A 23,028-nucleotide genomic window follows, 5' to 3' on the forward strand; every position below is an offset into this window, starting at 1 on the left:
TGATGTTGAAAAGGGGGAGGGGGGTGGTCTTAAACCTCACTACGTATCACCAATGGGGGAGAGGGGGTTAAAAAATGCTAAAAAAAGATCACGTGATTAATGGACAACCCCAAAGCGCGCGAAACCGGCGACGTAGCGTCTACATAAAACGCGTCAGTGCCTTAAAAAATAACCGCCTTTTGTTTCAAGTATTACAACTACCGTTATTCAGCTTATTGTGTATTATTCATCGAGGCGAACCATCTGTTCGCATTTACGTAAATTACGTTCTGTTGTACCGTTGAAGGATGTAATTAAGTATTTTATAGGCATTTATATATGAACTTTGATTACCAAAGTACGATTATACGATTAAATATGAAATTACATACTTATCTCACGTCGTAAATTAAGATTCATCATTACTTAAAGCTCTCGTAAAGTGTAAAATTTAAATTGCATAAAAACATGCGTCGTGGCGAATTTTAATATGCACTTTTGAATAAAATCCTAATGAAATCCCATTTACCAGTGAAACATTTCCTTTCGTCTCAATTCAATTATTAATTATTATATTAACATAAATCAGTACAAAAGTAACGAGATCATTCAAATTTAACATAATATGTATAATAAATAGTATAAACAACATTTACAATAATAATCAATTAAAAACCTGCATCCAATAAATTAATACGAAATTATAACATTTTTCATTGACTGCTTTACGGAAAAACAACGACATATAAAGTCCAATAGAGTTTTATTAATTATTCAGTAACATAAACAAATCTCTTCTCTCTTACATCGTAACTAAACACAAGTATTTATATAACTATTTCAGCAACTGCATTCAAACAAAGAGCATTGCCACAGGGACTGCATGCCTAAACACCCACATCCCTCACCTATTCAAACGCATGAATTAAACATGAAAAATCGCTTATTTTGTATCTGTTTGTTATACTTTATGCAAACGGCGAAATGTCTCACAGACCGGATTAGATAATAGTGAATGCAAAAAAGGATGGTTATGTACTTATCATTAAAATTATGTCTTCACATACAATTGTTAGTTTATTTAATTGTGACATATCTCGTCATGAGCCCGATGACCCAAACTGAAACTCTTGAAAAGGATTCATTTTTGTACTCCATATTAAGTTCAAAGTGAACTTCATAAAGACTGTCACTGTTAGATACCACTAACTATATCTATAATAAGTAGTTATTTATTTATGCTTTAATTCAACATCATCAACATCATCAGCCATCATATATGTTCCCACCGCTGCGTCACAGGCCTCCTATGAGGGTTCAGGCCATGATTCACCACGCTGGCCAAGTACGGGTTGGCAGATGTCACATGTCGTCGAACATGTTTTGATTCTTGGTCATACCGGTTTCCTCACGATGTTTTCCTTCCCCATTTTTACATGGAGACAGTAATATTGTTGACAATGTCGAGTCTATTTCTACATCTAGATCTTTGAGTTTGAGCCATTTGTGATCATCACAACCAGTATTTGCATATCGCACAGCCAGTTCAAATATATCAACTGTCATGCGCCCATCTTTATTGTGTGTGAAACGTTATCTTTAGTGCTATAATAAAACTAGATTTTATTATATCCAAACTTGATGGAACGAGAACTGAATATTATGTAACTACACAATCGTATGTGTTTATCACAACGGCGATTGGAAAATATATTTAATCTTAATATATTTAATCCTTTAGTAATTATAATTATTATTTGAGTATATCTAGAACATTCCATAAAAGTACTTCTTTGTTGTATAACATTCAAATGCTTTAAAAAAACTGTTTCCATAAATAAATACATAACAATTGGCGAATAAAACGTTTGAACAAAATTTTCACGTAGTAAATTTGCATATAGGCCTGAGGGTTCGCTCGCATGCAATTCGCCTTTTTAAAACCCCTTCCCCATAATAAATTTTCACCCCTTGCATCACTGCAAATTTTCCTTTGCGAACAAAAGAAGTCTATGTCTTTCTAGAGGATTCCGTGTTACCTTTTACAAACACTTATAATAAATCCGTATAAAATTCAAACGAAAAGATCAAAATAGAATTAAGATTTAATGCTTTCAAAATAAGATAGATGAATACAACAAAAATGTATAACGGAGGTTACAGTACGAGATTTTAACATTACAATACCATTAATTTATCTTTGTATAATTTTTTCAAATTATAAGGTGTATGCACACTTTCTACACACCACGCATTCATGCAATGTTGCATTAGAATTCCAGTAATTTCTACGTTTCTCAGTCTGGATTGCGGTTGCTTATGTTTGAACTCGTATAATTTTCTAACGATTATCATTAGAAAGTTACATTGAAACTAAATTAAACTGTGTAAACATTTCTGCACAGACACATAAATACGACCTGTTGTACCATACTCTAATTATCTAATTTTCAATCGCCTTCAAAAAATTCGGAGGTTTTTGTGATTGTGTCTGTCACTTCAGAACTTTAGATTGGGTGAACCCATTTCGAACTGTGAAATATGGACTAGTTCTGAATTTTGGAGGCAGTTATTTTTGATTAAAAAAAGTTATGTTTTTCCCACATTTTCCCAACATTTTGGAAACTACTAAATCGAACTACGATTGTTCGACCACAGCTTTACTTTTACCCATATTTAAACCCTCTATTTGCTACCCTGCTTTCCACAGAAGCACGCGATGCTTGTGTAAAAAGGTCGTTTAAGCAAGGTAATACTATCGAAACATTACCGCGGTTTAAGTATGTAGAAAACCTATTAAAGGGTCTAATTGACACACGGGCCGCGGTTCCAGCCGGAGCGACCGGTTCAATAGCTGGGACAAGCGAAGCGGAATCAATTATGTGTTAATTAGCGTCCAGGACGTGTTTGGAACTAGCGGCTTTGGTTTGGAGATTTTTTAGAAATTGAACATTTTAACGGATTTTAAACGCGATTCATTACGACGTTCGGACACGGCACAGCAAGCGTTGTCACGGGCAGGGTTCAATTGATAGATTAGATATTGTTTCTGTATAACGCTTTATAATACTGAATATTATTTTACAGTTTGACATAGCGCTTTTTTATGTGTTCATAGTGAGTGATATGTATCCATAGGTATATATAGAATTAAATTAACATGCCCGTTTATCCATCCTTTTAACCAATATGCTATCAGATTAAAATTAAAGCTCCACAGATTGCGCATTATTTACCACTAAACCAACTCAACTGCTATATAGCATACAAATACTTCACATTCAAACAATCAACAAACTATTATGTACAAGAATTCGTGATGGAACAATCTCGAACACTCAAACTTATCCAATAACAAAAAGCAAACACAACAAATTCAAACATCACACATACCTTGTAAATCAACACTAATATAGTCAATAGGTTTACGCAACGCATCCAACGTGTAACTACGAGAGCTTTTTGCACATACTACAAAGCCGTTGCCACGGCAACGATGTTTACATTACTTTCCCTCCAAATATTCTACGCATGCGCAGTGTACAAATAAAAAAAAAAAACAAAGGGCAAAGGAAACTGTATTCTATGCTCGCGTAAGAAACCTCCTTTCGAACATCAACAAATCTCGCATTGCGTGATCGGCTCATTTCACTGATCATAGCTTACAAAGGCAATTTTATTTTCCACTACGCGTTGATATGAGAGGGATAATTGTGGGGGCACTTTCTCGTTTCCTATTACAAACAAGATTGGTTTTTGTATCATTTCCAATGTCTACGGGCATTGTTGAAAGAGTGCGGTGAAAATTTACCTTTGTTCGATTTAAATAAGGTTGTTTTCGATTTTCACTATGAATTGATTTAAGGTTTGATCAGTTTGGGTATTGACAACAAAAAATTATATAAAAAGAACAAATATATATATTTTACCTATACTTTACAATAGCAAATACATGTAATAATATTCTATTAAAAATAATATGATCTAATGCTTTTGCCAGCCGTGTTGTGCTTAGCAACTCAACAATCTTCAACGTTATAAGATGCGCTTTTTAAACAACGGAACATTTCATCTATTCACTTTCTAGTAATTAAAACGTTAATTAACTCCCCTAAAAGGGGATAAGAATATACAAAACTTTATCAGTAACAAGCCGTTCTGTGAGAAAAAACGGGGGTTCTTTAGAGTAATTTATAAGAACACGACACTTAATTAAAAGTTATATTTTTATGATACAAATAACTTCGTTTTTTATTCATTCATTTTCAAATTTAGAAAGGGTTCATATCACCATCATCAAACCTTATTTATTCCCACCTTGTGGTCACTTATATCTAAATATAAATCACAGTTATAGATGAACAACTGAAAGTTAGTGTTGTGGTAAACTAAGACACATATTTCCTTTATAGTATTCCTTTTCAGTATACACTTCCACATATAAGTATCAAATAGATATCCTGTTTGAATTGTTAGATAATATATTCTGTGTTTAATGTTTCATTTAATTTTAGAGAGCAGATTGCCAGTAGCAATAAGGTCCCTTAAGCTTAATAAAACGCATACAGACCGAGTGGCGATCGATTGTTTTGCCTCTTGCCCATTACTCAAAGAAAAGAAAAATCATTAAGTCACGTAGATTGAAGTATTGGTACAGTAAGAGTAGTAAAGTGTATGAAGTTATTTTTAAACTTTCCGAAATACTTTATCGACTTCATACTCGTATATTCTCATTATATCAATCTATTCGTAAGAAGTAACACGCGACGCCAAATTTTTAATTAAAGTAACGTGTTCTTAATCCCGATTGAAATCTATTAAATTAAATTTATCTGGGCACATTTTTTACGAAGATAACGGCAACCGCCTATCCATCAAGGTTAATATAAATATGCTAACTGTGGGAAGTAGTTTAAACTCGTATGGACTATAAATAAAACCGTTTTAAAGCAATCATCAGAAATGTGATAGCCATGTGATGGCGCTGTAATTAGCTGTAACGTACACGACACAACTATTTTTTGGGAAAATCATACAATTCAAACTGTATGTGAAATATTATGATTATTTGCCTTTAATTGTTTTAGTCGATCTAACATTCGGTCTTGTTGAATTATTTAAGTTAAATATAGGTAAGTCATATTTGGATTAATTTCTTACTTATGAATTCGAAAGCCTTTAGTGTGTATTAACTATTAAGAGAAGGTCTATGCTTTGAAAGGGATAAATCACAGGGATAAGTGTTGGTATACTATAGATTTATATTCTTCGCATTCCTCATAGATTAACTTATTTCATCATCTCTCGCATTTAATGTTATCTCATAATACACATAACATATAGCAATTAAACAGCAAAATTTCAGCTAGCGGTAAAGCGAATTCATACGCATTAATTACAAAAGAAAACCTAACGGCGTAAGCGATATTTTCTAATGATCTTTATCATGACTTTTTACCGAACACCTTCAAACGTGTCTAATCAATATTCGAGTCACAAGTAATTATCACGACATATATCGTGGGTGTACATTAGTGGGACCACCCCGATGCATACGTGGGGCGAATCAGACAAAGGGCTGTAAATGAGTTATGTTCTGCTAGTACCAGCCTATCGCGCAGGCGACGCACGTACGGACAAACATTAAAATTTTATTTATTTGTGGCTCCACTTTCTTAATTAGGATAGTTAGGGAGATAACGTCGTGAATAATAATAGAAAAAATAATAAACGAGCGTTATTGTTTTATGGGACGGTTTTTATCGACTCTACATGTTCAGTGTTTCCACATAGATTAGATAAATATCTTACACTCTTTTTATATCACTTTATAAATACGCAATAGAATTCCACAGATAATAGCAGTGGTCATTCAAGTCCATCGATAATTTACAATTACTGTATGAGGTTCTTCTACCAAGATCGTCAGAGAAAAAACGTTTAAGGACGTGACATGTAAGATATCACTTAAATAAACGTTTTAATTGCGCTTAAAGTATGAATAATCGAAAAGATAGGTGTAATACATACACCGCGTATCAGATACGTCGACCAGTCGGCGCGACAAAGTCGTACGTGAGCTGAGCCAATAACAGTTCAATTCGCGACACCTCGTCGCCAGCTTTCATAATACAGGTCCCAACTGCATATGAGAATAAAACCTATACGCGAGAGGATGTAGTACAGTGAAACTGTCATTGGATGTCAGATATGCAACCGCACAATGAATATTAAATACTCAAGCCGCGACAGATGACGCGATAGCAGTGTCGCGACCCTGTGTCGCCGAGTTTCATAATACAGGTCCCTGGTCATCGCATGAAAACTTTTACTTCGCAGATTAATCTGCTTTAAATGCATATATAAATTATCTCCGTGGCTAATGAACGTTATCTCTTTAACGTTCCGTTCCTGCGATTTATATCCAGTACAACGATTAGGTGTGAGTGATCAATCATTTGCATTAAGATTTACACTTTCTACGTTTGTACTGAATACGCTGCGCAAACCGCATTCTACTTGTACGAGTCATATCCCGCACTTATAGAATATTTTTCCTTTAGAAGTGACCTAGGTACCTATCTAAAGATAAATATACATATACATTTTATGACAAAGGATGAACGGACTATATAGAGCGAATACAACTATGAGAAAATAAATGAAACAACCATAAATGATACAGTGGCACACAAACTGAATTCACACCTTCCATAAATCTCCGGTAAACCCTAGCCTCTGTACTTAATTGAATCGAATAAACGAGGTATCGTACACATAAATCTATCCACAAGATAAATGCGGAATAGAATTATCCGGCGAGGGAATCTGAGATGATCGCGGTGGTGTGAAACCTCCTGATTGCATCGCCGTGAACCGATGGCTCCCGTGATATGCCCGAGCACGAACCAGTGGAAACCGGAAACAGAACAATGTAAGCTTTCTCCGGGAGATAAAAACTTTATGTCCCTATTCACGTGGAGAGGTTAAACTGCGATAAACCGTCAAATTTGGCAACGACGCGGTCGGTACGATCAGTAGCAATTGCTCGCTTACTTCCAAATATTTTTTCATACTTCACAAACACTTTACCGTTAATAATATGAGTTACCTACGCCGATTTTTCGACCACCTTCTTGGTACAGTTGTTAAAACGTGAGCGTAGAACCGACTGGTCCTAAAATGTATTGGTCTGGTAGAACACAGAAAGCTAATCACCTTGTCTATAAAGAGAAATCTATCAGTGAAAAAAAAAATAAATATTAATGTATTTGCCCCATACCTCTCAAGGGACACGAAAATTTACGTATTACGCTCGCCGTTTTATCTCCAACACATTGCTTATGAGAATAAAATGACTTGATCAAATCCTTGAACGTTCTATTATAATAATCAAGGTAACGGGTTATTTTAGAATACTCATTACAAGTTCACTTAAATATAAAGAAAAACAGTAACATTCGAAAATGATAAATTTAAGTGGTAAACATTTAATAACTTAACTTTCTCCGTAAGGTCAACTTATCAACCCCGCAACGTGATGTCGTAATAAAAATGAAATTCGGCAATGAGTAAGATGCAATTCCAAAGGCAGGACCGTTAGTCCACTGGTAAAAGCTAGATTCGGACCACGATTGCGTCCGAGGCGAGGAATCAATCGCCTTTCTCTCCACTAACAAATGAGTCGGGATGTAACGTGATTTATATATTCAAATCCGATACCCTGATGCAGGTCACGTCTGCCGTTGGTTTGCATTTGAGGCACGAACCGAGGTGTTGTCGATCTGTGATATTCTTGAACTAGTTATAGAGTTCGAAAGTGCATTTATTATTTATGGCGTACTATTGCAAAAGGTTATCTGCGATTGTCTTATTGTTTTACTGTGTGGTAAATGTTTCTCACATTCATTTAACATCATCAGATTCAAGTGTTTCACTGGTTTTCCAACTGCCCGGGTTACGATGTCAACATTTGAGCAATCGCCGTCCGGGTCTGAGCGAGCGCTCCGTAACGAGATAATACGTCAATACCGTGGATTCGAGGAATGTAGTTAGAAATCGCGAAATGAGCATAACCCTGGCTGACCCCACGTCCAGCAACACAAGCACGGTTGGTAAGTGAGAATTTCGCAAGCGTGCCCCAATCCAAATCCCATTATCAGTTACAATACGCTGGAAATAACCCGCAGCGCGAAATTCATAGGCGTTTGATTGGCGATGCGCTCAGAATGATTGCCAAAGTTCAGTCACGAGCGAGGATAATTTGCCGGTTTCGGCATTTGTTTGTGTAATGATATGCGTTTGTAACTGACAGTTACTAATTTTGCAGTAATAAACTTATAAACGCATAACGAGCGCATGCGTCGGAAAATCAGAAAATAAATTGAGATAACACTTTATGCGGAAATATACGTAAAGTCCTAATTTGGAAATAAAATCTTGGTTAAAATAAATTTTACAAATAGAGATATATCTCTTTGACAATTGACGTAGGTGAATCAAGGCAATTAAGGTAAATCAATCTTTAAAAAAAATCTTAATTTAATGATATAATCTATATAAAACCGATCCAATTCGAGACTTTCTAATAATAGAGTTCCTCCTAATTATGAATATATAAACGGTTATATTAAAAATCACTCGGAAGCAAAAATAAATAAAAATATTTTCTACAAGTGCAACTTACTCATTTATTTGAAGACGGTACCATACATACAGACGAACATAGACGAACTTTTCGTTTTTGTCAATCAGTTGAAAATCACTTGCACTGTGATTGAGGTATTAAATTGACAAAAGTCAGAGAGGAAGAGGTCTGTTGCTTTATGCGAAATGTCTTCCTCAAAGCCAATAAACTTAATTATACAGTTCCTACCTACGTAAATATTTCTACACGTCTCCTTAACGTTATTAAAACACATCCATCAATTGGATTGAACATGCAAATCGACGGTTTTAGTTCCCTACAAAACATCCTTTGTCTAAGTATTATCCCCTACACAAATACCCCATTACACGATTAAAACGTTCAAAGGGTATCCCCCCTGCATGTCGGGTCGTCAAAGGGTTGACGTATTTGCAATTTCGATCCTGATAAATTGTCCCTTGTATGCAACCTTTGTTTGGTTAAGCTATGTTTATTAAATGTATGCAAATAGTAAAAAGTACAATTTATAATTACAATAGCACATCATTGCTTTGCATTGTACATATTTATTTAAATAAATTTAAATGAATTGTATTTGTTAGTAAAGGAGCGCATCAATCATCATCAGCTCATGCTTTATCCCACTACTGGGACCCGGGCTTCCTATGAGGGTTCAGGCTACAATCCACCACGCTAGCCAAGTGCGGGTTGGCAGATGCCACATGTCGTTTAAGTTTCGATTCTTGGACATGCCAGTTTCCTCCCATGTTTTCCTTCACCGTTTTATGCAGCAGTGATGTTATCGGTATTATTGAAGTAATTTTAATTGAAAAGACACAAATTATGTCGTATCAAACACGCCAAATTATTTTTATATCAATGAAACAGGTAATAAATCACATTATTCATTGTCACCACTTGAATGTTAGGAAAACGTAAATCACACCGCACTAGTTCTATCCACTGTATTTGTAATTAAATACATTAATTAATTGAGTTCACGACCGGTTTCGAAACATCATCAGGTAAGTAGACCAATGTGTGATTTACGGTTTCCTTTAATTCAGTATAGGTTTGAATATAACGATATTGATAGTAATAAATTATATATTTTACCCACGTTATGTAGCATGGATATCTTAATAAACAGTCAGGTACAGTTATAATTTCTTAGTGTAGGGATACTTTTAACACCTCATTCTTGTATATGTTTATGTTTATAAATACATAAATTTTGTTATAAAATTTAATCGATATTTACACAATTTTGATATGCAGACTTTTGTTACTTTTCTTTAAAATCCAAATACATTTACGCCGAAGCAATTATAAAATAAATACAAGTTACGAGACAAACATATTTGTAAAATTAGTCTTTTATCAAACACGTTTAAACGTTTCAAACTAGTTCCAAAACCTTTAAAAGAATAAAATGAATTATGTATAATAAAATAAAATTAATCATGTCACTAAAATCTATGGCCTTACCGATAGCATAATCAAATAAAATGCAATAATAACTGTAAAGTAACCTCACGTTGAATCGTGCCCATGAGCATACTTAACTAAAAATCCCCTCAATTCGTGAGAGCATCTATAGCAATTAATAGTTATGCGTATCGAGCGAGTTGTCGCAACACCAGCTAGATAATTGTTTAGTTAGTCAGCTGGTTGCGATAACGGCGTCGTGCCTGCGCGTGCGCAAGCTACACCTGATAAATCCTACTGCCTATGTCGCGATGCATAAGGGCTAAGGGCTCATTAGCTTATCTTGGGAAGGAGTGAAATGCTATTGATTTTTTTTTTAATATCTGAGAGAATATTCGCAAAACTTTTCCTAATATGAGTGGCTCGATGATTTGAACTTTTTCTAAACAGTTAAAGGTTTGTTTCGTTTTACTATTTTATTAAGTTAAATAATCAATCGTAACTTCAACTCGATGACGACCTTTTTACTTATTTTAATTTAATGCAATTAAATAAAGTAAGATTAAAGACATCACATAATTATTAATAATGAAATCTTATACAAACTATGTATACCTAAATGAAAATATATACTATTACGTACTAAATCTTTTTATATATGGTTTTATAAATATTCTTTATTCCATTATCACGAATAAGGGCAAAGCTTGTAAGTCACATAACTTGAGGCTGTGTGATCATACCTACAGCAGTTTCATGAATGAGACGCGTGAAATGCCAGCAGGCTATCTAGCTGTGGTTAATGAATCTGGTATCGGGAATGTGATAGTACCATTGCTATCCGTAATAGTTAACGGATCAGAGAGATTCAGGATTGCTTGCTCTCTTCTTCAAGTTGCCGAAACATAGTGATTTTTCTTCTTTTTTTTTATGTCATAGCGGGCAACTGAGCTGGTGGTTCGCCGGATGGTAAGCGATCACCACCGCGCATAAACATTCGCAAAAGTAGTACCTCTGCGAATGCGCTGCCCGCTTTTATGGGGTAAGGGAAAAGGAAAGGATTAATGACTGGAAAGAAGGAATGGACTAGGACGGGTGAGGAAAAGGAAACGGGCCTCCGGCTCCCCCACTCACCGGACGAAACACAGTGGCATGCCACTATTTCACGCCGGTTTTCTGTGAGGGTGTGGTACTTCCCCGGTGCGAGCTGGCCCAATTCGTGCCGAAGCGTATTCTTGGCAAATGATTCCTGATTTTTTCGTAATAGGGGTATATGGCAAGCTGAGATGCTGGAGCACGCTTCCTTAGAAGGTACCCGTCCACTCGTCTTATTAAGACCTCCAGATTGTACTCGTCGGGGAACATAGACTCAGGAAGCATGTTCCAGTCCCTTACGGTTCGAATAACGCATAAGGGATATATCATGTACCTGTATTGTGTATCAAACACAAGGGCTTAGCATAGCGTTTAAAATAGCGTACAGCTTAAATTTATTCCACACTAGCTGCGCCCCGCGGTTTAACCCGCGTAAGTCCGTATCTCGTAGGAATATCGGATTAAAAAGTTGTCTATATATTATTCCAGTTATCCAGCTGTTTACGTACTAAATTTCATTGCAATCGGTTCAGTGGTATTTGCGTGAAAGAGCAACAAACACACACACATCCTTACAAGCTTTCGCATTTATAATATTAGTAGGATAAGTAGGTAAGTAGGATAGGATGTACCTTTATTATATAGATATTAGGATAGGATGTACCTTTATTATATAGATATTAGGATAGGATGTACCTTTACCAACTATAATATATTTAAATTCAGTAAATTGTCACCGGAAGTCAATCATACCATCACATCCCGTTTAAATGTTTGTGTAATTGCATAATTATGTACCTGTACACATCCGAACAGCACTATAATTTTTCGAATCAATTACAATAAATGCAGTTTTGTATGGGAAACATTGTTGACAATTATAAAACAAAATAAAACGTTACTCGTCCATCCTCGAGCATCACACATCCAATTTCAAGTGATTGCGACAAATATTTCTTATTTGGCCAGCTGTTCATTAACAACGATTTTCCCTCCACAAATGTTAGAAAACAATAAAATAATACACATTTCAATTCGGCCATTACAACGCCCACTGGTCGCGTCACTTCCCGTTTCGTAACGTTTCATACAGCGCCTAACAACAAAGCGTTCATTATGCAAATAACTTCCTCGAGAGCTGAGCCATAATTACTTTAATAACATTAATTATATTAAAATTACAAAAATATGTATAGTTTCGTATGTAGCAAACATCTTTGATGCCAGGAAATAGTTTCTACACAATTTTGTATGAATTGTAGATGGTGAATTGTTAGCAATTTAACAATCAGTTCAAAGGAAAAATATTTAATATGTGTTACTTCACGAGAAAACATATAATGTAATATAATGTTTAAAAATACACAAGTCGTACAATGTTTCCAATCATAGATTGTTAACCTAAGAAATACACGGATATTTACTAAAAAACACACATACGAATAATTTTTTTTAAGCATCAATTAACAACATCAATTAACGCCTTATCAAATAGTCGAACAAATACTTCACCTATAGATAAACATCTATGAAGTCCATCGCGATCGTCAGCCCATTGAAATCTTCACAACTCGAAATTCTAGGCTCGTATTTCATTTTAAACTTTCGAGGGTTTGAAAAAACACATTAACGCTAATAATCCTTTATCTGTATCTTGCAGACAAACCTACGCTACCCTATTTATTCCCTCTATCAGATCGGGGTGCAATAAATGTGCAAATTTTCTTCAAATACACCTAATGTCCTTAGCGATTTGTGCGAATTCAGATTGTGATGACACTGGGAGATTGGGATACATATGGGGAGATAATAGGCACTTTTAAGAAGAACAATAAATTGATATGTACAAGAATGGGATGTGATGAAATTTGGGACACCTTTAGAATTTACTTAAATGTTAAATGAATATAATAAAAAAAGAAGAAACTCTTATATGTGTCTGTACACAGACACATATAAGAGTTAGACATATTATATTTATATTACATAGTTAAGAGACTGTTCTCTTTCAAAAAATATACGCAATGATATGTCTAGTACTTTCTTTCATCTGCAAAAAATTAATTAGCAACATAAAATACGTAATAATACCCGTGACACGTTCATTGTAAAGTTTTGAAAACAGCGAATTAAATCAATGAATAATTCAGCTTTAATTATGGTAATCTGCATCTTCCAAACGTATTGTAAAATTTTATAATACTCCCGTATCAGGTTAAATCCGTTAGAGCGCCTAACTTCAAAATATATTTCCGTAACACACTATCCACGAATAGAACACAGCTTACGAATATACGTAGGACGTTGTTCCTAGACTACCTATACCTAGATAGAAAGCTATAGGCGATCTGAGATCGATGAACGATACTATACAATACGCTCCTTGTACCGTTAACTTCACTAAGATATCATTAATATCGGTTAATGATTTGATAAGTTTGATTTCTCTAAGCGGTTATTGCTTCACTAAATGCTGTTGTTATCTATCTTATTTATTCCCGTAGATATTAAATTGACATCATATCGTACTGGAAATTAATAGAGAGTACCATTGGATAGCAATTAAATATGAGTCTTGGAAACGATGGAATTTTTATTTAGAGTCTACATGTTGTAGCAAAATTATTAGAATGGACTATCAAAATATAGACTTACTATACCTATTTATACACGTCATACGAAAAGTTCACAAAGTGCACAAGAAATATGATTTCAAAGTCATTGCATTTTATATTTCATATTTATATGCTTATAACAATACAATACCATATTTTTGAAAGATAGACCACCACTCGACAAAGTCGAGTGAATCATTATGTGGGACAAGTAAATGTACTTGTGTGCATACTTCCCTATGTTGTGTGCAAGAGATAATCTAAAGAACTAGATGTGACTTTATTTTTCAATTTATTATCTATTTCATTGTAAAAAATCTTTAATTTAATTATTTATATGTATGGCCCTTCAGTTAATATTTATAAATATACAACTCACTTTATATTTTAAGTAAAACTTCTCATACATATAGTATTGATTAATTATTACGTTGGACTTTGGACTGTATCAAGAACGTAAAAGAAATCAAACCAATAATTTATAACAATAAATACCTACGTTCATGTTTCCTTCAATATTTTAGAACACACTGAACAATCATTCTAATGAATATATAGTTCGGAACTTTATTAGCACAGTCTTGTCAAATTGCCAAAACAATTTTGATGTTAATGACGCATATAATTCTGTGCATCTCCATCTCGTTTTCTAAATAAGACGTGAACACAAACACTAAATAACTAAATTAATACCAAAATAATCTACTCTTTAGATTATAAAAAAAACAAATGTAAGTTACAGGCGATGGTATAAATTTATATTAAAAATCGTATCCGTTTAAATAATCGCGTTTGACAATATACATATTTCCATTTCCTTTGTTATGTAGGGCATAAGAAATGCTAAGCATTTTTTTTAATTATACAATAAAGGTACATAACATAGTTGAAGTTTCGTCCATTAAAATTATATCAGTCATTGCACCCCTTCGAGAAGACGTAGAGAGGGTGGACTTCCCCAAAACAAGTCAGGAGGGTACCAGCTACTGCTCCCTGAGTTAACAAGATAATCACACGTTTACGATCTATATATTTGATAAAAGCATCATATCTTAGCTTACTTAAGGCAATTATTTGTGTATATATCGGTAGGTTTTAAAAGACAGAAAAGATAACATTCGACAGGAAAGTATCCAAAATTGGTCACAAATACAATGTTGTATTTACAAGTAAATTTTAAGACTAAGTCACTTAACAGCGTATGTATACTCAGTAAAATACATATACATTAAAAGACAAATAGTTTAACATGTTCCCTAAATTATATGAAATAAAATTTTTAAGATATCATCAAGTTGTAATGTTCCATAGCAGTAAAAAAAAAACGATAACGTATTTTAAAATCCATAGCTCACACTTCTTATTAAACCTCAATTCCCTACAGCCAGCAAAAATATGGTTTATCGATGGAGAGTACACCAGATATGAAATAATAGCAACTCGTGTTATCGAATACAAACAGAGCATGCCTCCCAGGGATATCTTATCACCTGTGCAAACAAGGCACCACGATGATATGGGAAATGTACTGAGGTTTTTAGTGTTGCTGTTGTTTTGCAGGTTATATGGACTAGAACCTAGTCTATATATAAGGCATGCAAGTGAACTATACACGAAAATAAATGACAATAAACAATTTTCATGGTTCGCATATTCATAAAACGAAAACATTTCACATGCTTTTTCCACAACAGCAACATAATTCCTAAAACATATAAATGAATATAAAACCCGTCTGCGAAAAATTCTCCCTAGAGGGCGCTGCATTATATGTTTGTAATAAGTGTAGCGTTATATCCTATTTCAGTTGTGTTGTAAAGGCGACGACCAATGTGTATGTGGTGGTTGATGTTATTATTTTTATTTAGTCTTTCAAGCAAGAAAGGGATTCGAAATTTATCAAATTTGGCGCACAGATATATTAAAGATATTATAGATTCAGCATATAAGCGAGCAAAACCACGTACAGAATTGATTCACTGATTTTTATAAATCCATGACGATTAGAACAACAATGTATACACTATACAAATATATACGGTATGTATTTACTTATTACCTATAAAATCAAAATTAACATACATAGCATAATGTGCAATCACTGCTATGGAACGTAATTTGAAATGCAATACTATAAAAATACACTATCCATTCTCAAATCTGCGAGCTTGCAGTGACTCAGTAGGCATATGACGTCATAAAGCAGCCGATACCATCGACAAACATTGCGCGCAAGAAATAAACAAAAAATGTATTTTTACGCTCACTTGAGGGACAACTAAGAGCAATTTACCGAGAGAACAGATTTTGCGCTTGGTTTAAGTTACAAGCTAAATTAATTGTGAAACTGTATCAATAATCTTTTCCATGTCAAATTCAATTATTGCGCAATTATAAAGACGGTAGGTAGACCGTCTGTTTCTTTAAAATTGCACTTATACACAAAACTGTCTCTATAATGCATGAAATGAAATAAAATGAAATGAAAATAAATCTTTATTGCTTATAAAAAATAGAAAGAAAAACTGAACATAACGTTAAGTAAGCAAAAGGCGGCCTCAACGCTAGGTAGCGATCTCTACTAGGCAACCAATAATGTAACAGGAAAAAAGAATATATAAAATAATGGGTGAGTAAAAATAAGGCAATTAAAAAAATAACTAGAGCATAGCATGGTATTAAAATATATACATGTTACATACATACATACATACATAATTTAACATATAAGTATATATAAGTATATGCATTTTTTTGGACAATAAATATTATTTACCACAGAGTAACACTCGCTTCGTTACTCGCTTATGTCGTGAAGGAACTGACGCCACACTCAAATATAAAGCGATTATATTATCAGACATTCTAAAAAGTTAAGTACGTTCACTCGTTATATCCTTATAATATTTATTTAATTGTACAAATAAATACGCATTTTAATAAATACATATTAAACAATATAGTAACTGAACCAATCATGTTATGTAATAATGCAAATTGTAAGAGTGATCTTGATCCAACTTTATAATTTAATTCTTTTCGAATATGATACGCTCAATAAAAGCTATCATTAAAAGTAAAGCTAAATATTTTTACAAAACTTAAATCATCCATCCTATCAGGCATCTCTCTTGATTTAAACCACATAACGACAACCGCACTCCGGCTTTTGCGCTAACCAGTTGGTCGGTAGTAAGGTTAATTTAAAGAAACCCTAATAACGCTTTATATTCCGCCAGAGCTTACCTTTTCAGTGCTCATTGTAAGTGCTTCGTCAGCTATGTGGGGGCCAATTATGGTGCTTACAACAGCTGCTGTATCTCGTACCGTGGCGTAATGTCTATCTAGCCAATGCTTTGCCAATGCCTTGCCAATATAATACCTGCTTATTTCAGCGTGGTTCTATAAGAAAATCGTAATTTTTGCAGCATACTATTTATGTATTTTGTTTTTAAAGCTGATCAAGATATATAAGATAAGAATTTGTAATAGAAGATAGGTATTTGCAGATTGGTTAAATAAAACAGTGGACAGTGAGTGTTCACAATTCATAGAACGTATATACCTCTAAACAAATAATAAAACAAAAATTATTATATCTTATCACTTTCGTATTTAGCCAAATATGTTATTCATTATTACAACTTCTTAAAAGAAAAGTCCGATAAGAACGTATTACACCGAGCAGGATGTTCCATTCCGAATCTATTATTGAACACGTTCATAGTAAATCATAGTGATAAATCCAATAAAAATAACCATTATCTATCTACGAACTCAACGACGCGTGAACTGTGATAATGGACGAAATGATTAATGCGCTATTATGTAGTTTTTACAGACGTGATATCAGATCTTGGCATTATCCACTCGTTAGTGTCTACTAATGGTGCGGGAATGTAACCAATTTTATTGCCCAATTTTTTTATAGAGGAAGGCAAACGAACTTTGGTAATATTGGGAAATGCGTAATGTAATGTAACGCAATAGGTTTCTATGAAGTCGCGATACGGAATGTGTTGCCATCTTCTAAGGTTTTAGGAATAATCGAGGGATTATAGAGGGGTAAGGATATAAATCGCCAGATCTTTTAGTGCTTAATATTTTTTTTTCTTATTGAGGTTAATATTATCTCTGATCAGCGATCCATTTGGCTTCACCCGAGTTTGGTATGTAACATGGGGAAGTGACTTATCCAAAAGTGTAAATAAAATGTGAAAGATTTTTGAAATCGCTTCAGTAAATCTTGAGAGAGGCGCATTCAAATGAACAAACTCTTCAGCTTTATTTTATTAGTATAGATATCTAATGCCTTATATATAATTAATCGACGCTATTTCTCCATGGATATATTAAAAATTTTAGGATTTTAAACATCGATGGGATTCGAGGTACCGTTGTAATATACGTTAATGTTATATTTATTTACAATTCGTAATATCGTCCAACTCAAAACAAAATGAAATTATTTTCATTCAGATATAGCTTCGACAGCTGTCTCATACCCATAAACTGCCACTCAAACTGATGGCTATATAATTGTCAAAATGAAAAAAAAAAGCTAAGAAGAGTTAGTTAGGCATACAGTATTTTTTCTCAGCATACAGCATTAATTATTATTATTTTATATATTTCATTTTATATTATCGCAACTTCATAACATCTACATAATGCGTGGTTTATGCTGGTATTCTGATGAAAGTCTCATTAAAATCGGTTAAAACGCTCGTGAGATCAACTAATGAAACTAATGAAAAAGCAGGCAGACCGAATCTTTTTAAAGCATTTGTGTATAAGTGTAAAAAAAAGGTGTGTGTGCTATCCACACACGATAGAAGTGAAACTTCAGTAAATCGACAAAAGAATGAGATGAATATATATAAAATATAAAATAGTATGTATATTTCTGTCTCATTCTTTGCCGGCTTCATTCTACATTTCACTCTTTCTCTGTCTTACCTGTCGTCTTTTCCGTTGCATCAGGTTTGAAATCACAACGATTCTAAAGAAGTTTCACTTCAATAAAATAATTACTGCATAGTTCATAGTATTCTTATAGGTATGTACATATATACACACAATTGAAGACCGCCGAATAGATCCTGTCATTCACTAATGCCAAGGAAGTCATTCAAATTAACCGTTATTACATTTAAAATTCAATCCAGTTGATATTACTTACGAAATGTAAGGATATAACCTGAATTTTTATTTGTTTTCACCCAATGTTTTAATTTATATAGCAATCAAAGGTGTTGTATAAATTTATCATTGAAATAAAAAAAAAACATTTAATAACAAAACACCTACCTACTAGCCTATAAGGCGCGCTAATCTCAGGAACAAATGAGCCGATTTGTGAAATTTGGTACAGTCATTGTTTGAGACCTGAAAAAGGGCATAGGAAATCCCACGGGAACGGGAACTATGCGACGAAAACCCCGGGACAGTTTGTGTATTCCTTTCAATACGCGGGCAAAGAAAATAAAAATCCTGTTACATTGTATTATAACTAAGTCAATTAAAACAAAACGAATATTCATTACATCAACATCAAACCTCATCACATGTTTTAAATATCTAACGTAAAAATAATGAACCCAGCCGGCGCTCCGCCCACAGATGGGCTATGACGTCACAGCACAAAAAATAAACAATTATCGCCACGTGTGAATTCTCTGACCAGTCCTCGCCAAATACAGTCTCATAACATGAAGCAAGGAAGTACATATTCGATTCTTAAAAAAAAATCTTAACGTATTAGCTATTAATAGAGATCTTAGATAAAATATCATTCCATAGATAGTGTCTATAACTGAATACGATCGCATGATTTATTATTTCTGACATTATTTTCATGTTAGGTCATATGCGTGTTATAAATAACAATTAGTAACTTCCTATATGAACTCAGCTCTCGCACGATCTTTAATGAAATAAATATGTTTATCGGTAAATTAATATATGATATAAATGAATCCCTATATTTATGGTCACGGCATCGCGACTTAGCTCGAACGATTTTGTTCTTTCCTGTTGTTCGTGTTAATATCAGGAGCAAGAGTTTATGAAAGAAAATCAATAATTAAATGAATCAAGAAAAATACTACTTTATGACTAAGAAATTTGGCGCGAAGACAGAAGAAATAAATGACATAACTTTTAAAAGCAGTCATGTTCAAATAAAAAAATTACTAAACAAATGGAGAATGTAACTCAAAACCATTTGAGAATGATTAACTTAAACAGTGCTGTATCTCTTACATACAAATTGGCTGACCTTTCGTTGTAAAGTTTACAAGGAAATAAAATGACAACTTAATATTGACCCACCAAGCTTTAGGTATAATTCAAAGCACTAAAACGTTTCGAGTTAAAACGAAATCCGGCAGGTAAACGATAACAATCTAGACATAGGTCGCCCGACTGTTATACGCAGAAGCGTGTTTTATTTTTAAGAACATTAAATCGGCAATACTTCAGTTTAATCGCGTGCTTACACTATACGTACAACGTACCTACCAGTGTTTGTAAGGGCCCATCCATAATGGGACGTTAGAACTTTGCAACATTTGTAACTAGCTGCGGTTTCGCGCGCGTAAGTCCGTATCCCGTAGGAATATCGGGATAACAAGTTGCCTATATGTTATTCCAGTTGTCCAGCTATCTACGTACTAAATTTCATTGCAATCGGTTAAATAGTTTTTGCATGAAAGAGCAATAAACACACACACAAATCCTTACAAACTTTCCCATTTATAATAGTAGGAAGTAGGATTATGCGATCACATACACGAATACTAATTTCAATAAAAAAAAATTTACGTTATTGTCAATTGAACAAGTTAATATTTATTGAGAATTTAACCATCAACAGGTTAGAAGATGTTGGACACAGAAAGTACGTGCAGTTATCATTTGTAATTGTTATAAATTACCTATAATGTATCGCGTAAATACAAACATACGCAAATTTAAATATTCCTTCTATTTACTTCTGCAGAGACGCACTGATCTGTTTCAACATACAATAATTTTAGCATGCAAAACACGTTCGATGCGCAATTTTATAAAAATGCAGACAATGTTGTATGTTATTTTTCTTTAAATCCTCTGTGAAAACACGGTGTGGTTCACGCACCCGTTTTATCTCTGAACACAATTTTGGTTCTTTACGATTGTGACCCGTCTTGCAATCTTATAAAATATCATCTGTTGCATGCAAAGTAACACCTTATATAATTTTTGTTTGGAGAATTCTGTTAGTCATGAGAAAATCAAGTTAATATAATACATAGATTGTCTCTCAAACAATTTGTGTAAAAATCAGCATAGACATCTCTTTACGGAGTTTAGAGCAGAGAAGTACGAGTTATACTTTTATAAAAAAAAGTTAAATATATATATTTTTTTAATACGTATGTTTCAATCAGTGTTGAACACTTCCCAACCTCCGAACAACCGATTAACCAGCCATCATTTAAACAAAGATAACGAACTCTTGCTTACTACGAAGGCCATTTTTTCTTCTATTTACCTACTCATTCGAAACGTCAGTCGACAGGGAGCCTAAGAAATATTATAGCGCGCTCGCAAAATGTCGTCGACCCCGAACAAAAACTATTATACGTAAGCCAGCCATTATTAGACTTAATTCGCCGCATGCTACAATAAACGCTCTCTATACACTTGGCACGACACTGTATATAAAGGTTATATATTTATGTAACACTGGCTTTCCGTCTGCGGCTTCGCCCGTAGATGTTTATCCTATGGGAATAATGTGGATTCACAGCGGTAAAAATTAGCCTATGTCGCTTCCTAATATCCTAACTATTTGAAAACACAGAAATCGTCTTATAAATTTGCTCCGTTGCGACGTGAATGAAGGACAAAGAAACAAAAACAAACCCACTTTTGTATTTATAGCATTAGTGAGAAATAGCAAAAAATATGAATGCATGTTTTCGGCGTCAGTCGTGACTTGCTGTACGAAAACTGATCGATTTCTATTATCACTGTGTCACGTACTTTGAGAATATTATAAATTATTTGAACACCTCGGCCTTGTGATATAACAGGGTCACAAGTGTCCCTGATTCGTTCAGATTAATAATAATAATTTAAACCCTGATTTAATTTCATGTCATTTTAAAATCTTTTACGAATACAAAAAAAAAATACAAAATTGTTTATCATGAGGATGCGTCCTAGCCGCTTATTTCACTTTATCGCGGAGAAATCACATAAAAATACATATATTTCAGGCTTCGCTTTGACAGAAGTATTCAAAACACTTAATATTTTCTCTGTATCATAAAGGTATAGCTAAAACTTCAATTGTACTTAACGCTTTGTTTATTGAATTTAAAAAACACGGACAATAAAATCAAATACATTTTTACACGCTTTTTATTAGCTTCACCTGTATGTTTGTTTGTATGTTTGTTTGTATGTTTGTTTGTAACCGACTTCTTTGGGCGCGATTTTGACCCACTTTAAACGGCCAGATTTCGTTCAAACTTTGTAGATTTATTGAGGACCGATGACAATACACTAATTTGATAAAATTATTCCATTTTTCAATTTGCAAAATATGATTTTTGTTAAAGCGTGTTTTTTAGTTTTTTTAAACTATTATTCCCGAACTAATCACTTTGTATCGTGTCCGTTTACAAACAAGCGCCGCAAGTTCACTCAAGCATCAACTCGACCACGCACAACCGAGCGTTATCCAAACATAATCCATTCACAACATCACGCTAATCCAAACTACGGCAGTATAGTATATTATCTGTGGCTACTACAAATGACATCACAATCTATCAAGTGAGTTCAAGCGACTGTGTGCTCTTACCGTTATCCAAATAGTGAGCGAAGTGCCAATTTTATCACCTGCAGTGTGGAACGCGCCTAATTCGAGAGTCAATGTTTGTTATGCACACAGCGTTATAAGCAATTTTCAAACGATAATGACCTCTTATATGCGATTTACGTTGAAGTGGCGGGTAGTATTTCTTTTATTTATTTATTTATTTATTCTTGTAGTACATATCACCAAAAAGAAAAAAGAAGAACAATAAATTGCCAGTATAAAACAACAGACCATGCCGGCACATATATACTAAAAGGCCGCCTTATTGCTTAAGAGCCATCTCTCTTAGGCAACCTTTTGGCAAAATGAATGTTTAACGTTATTATTTTTGTGTGGCATCGCTTTTAAAAACTTCCGTATTATACAAGCGATAAACGAGTTGCGCAAAA

At 33.9% G+C, this 23,028-nt stretch overlaps 1 protein-coding gene across 1 annotated transcript in view; it reads right to left on the bottom strand.

Annotated features, from left to right (window-relative positions):
- Positions 1-23,028, bottom strand: part of LOC119834874 (rho GTPase-activating protein 23) — a gene marked incomplete at its 3' end in the record, with an annotated part of 249,700 nt that overhangs the window by 213,778 nt on the left and 12,894 nt on the right. The window lies entirely within an intron of this gene.

The sequence above is a fragment of the Zerene cesonia genome, chromosome 20 (assembly GCF_012273895.1).
Source record: "Zerene cesonia ecotype Mississippi chromosome 20, Zerene_cesonia_1.1, whole genome shotgun sequence".
Classification (NCBI taxonomy): Eukaryota; Metazoa; Arthropoda; class Insecta; order Lepidoptera; family Pieridae; genus Zerene; species Zerene cesonia.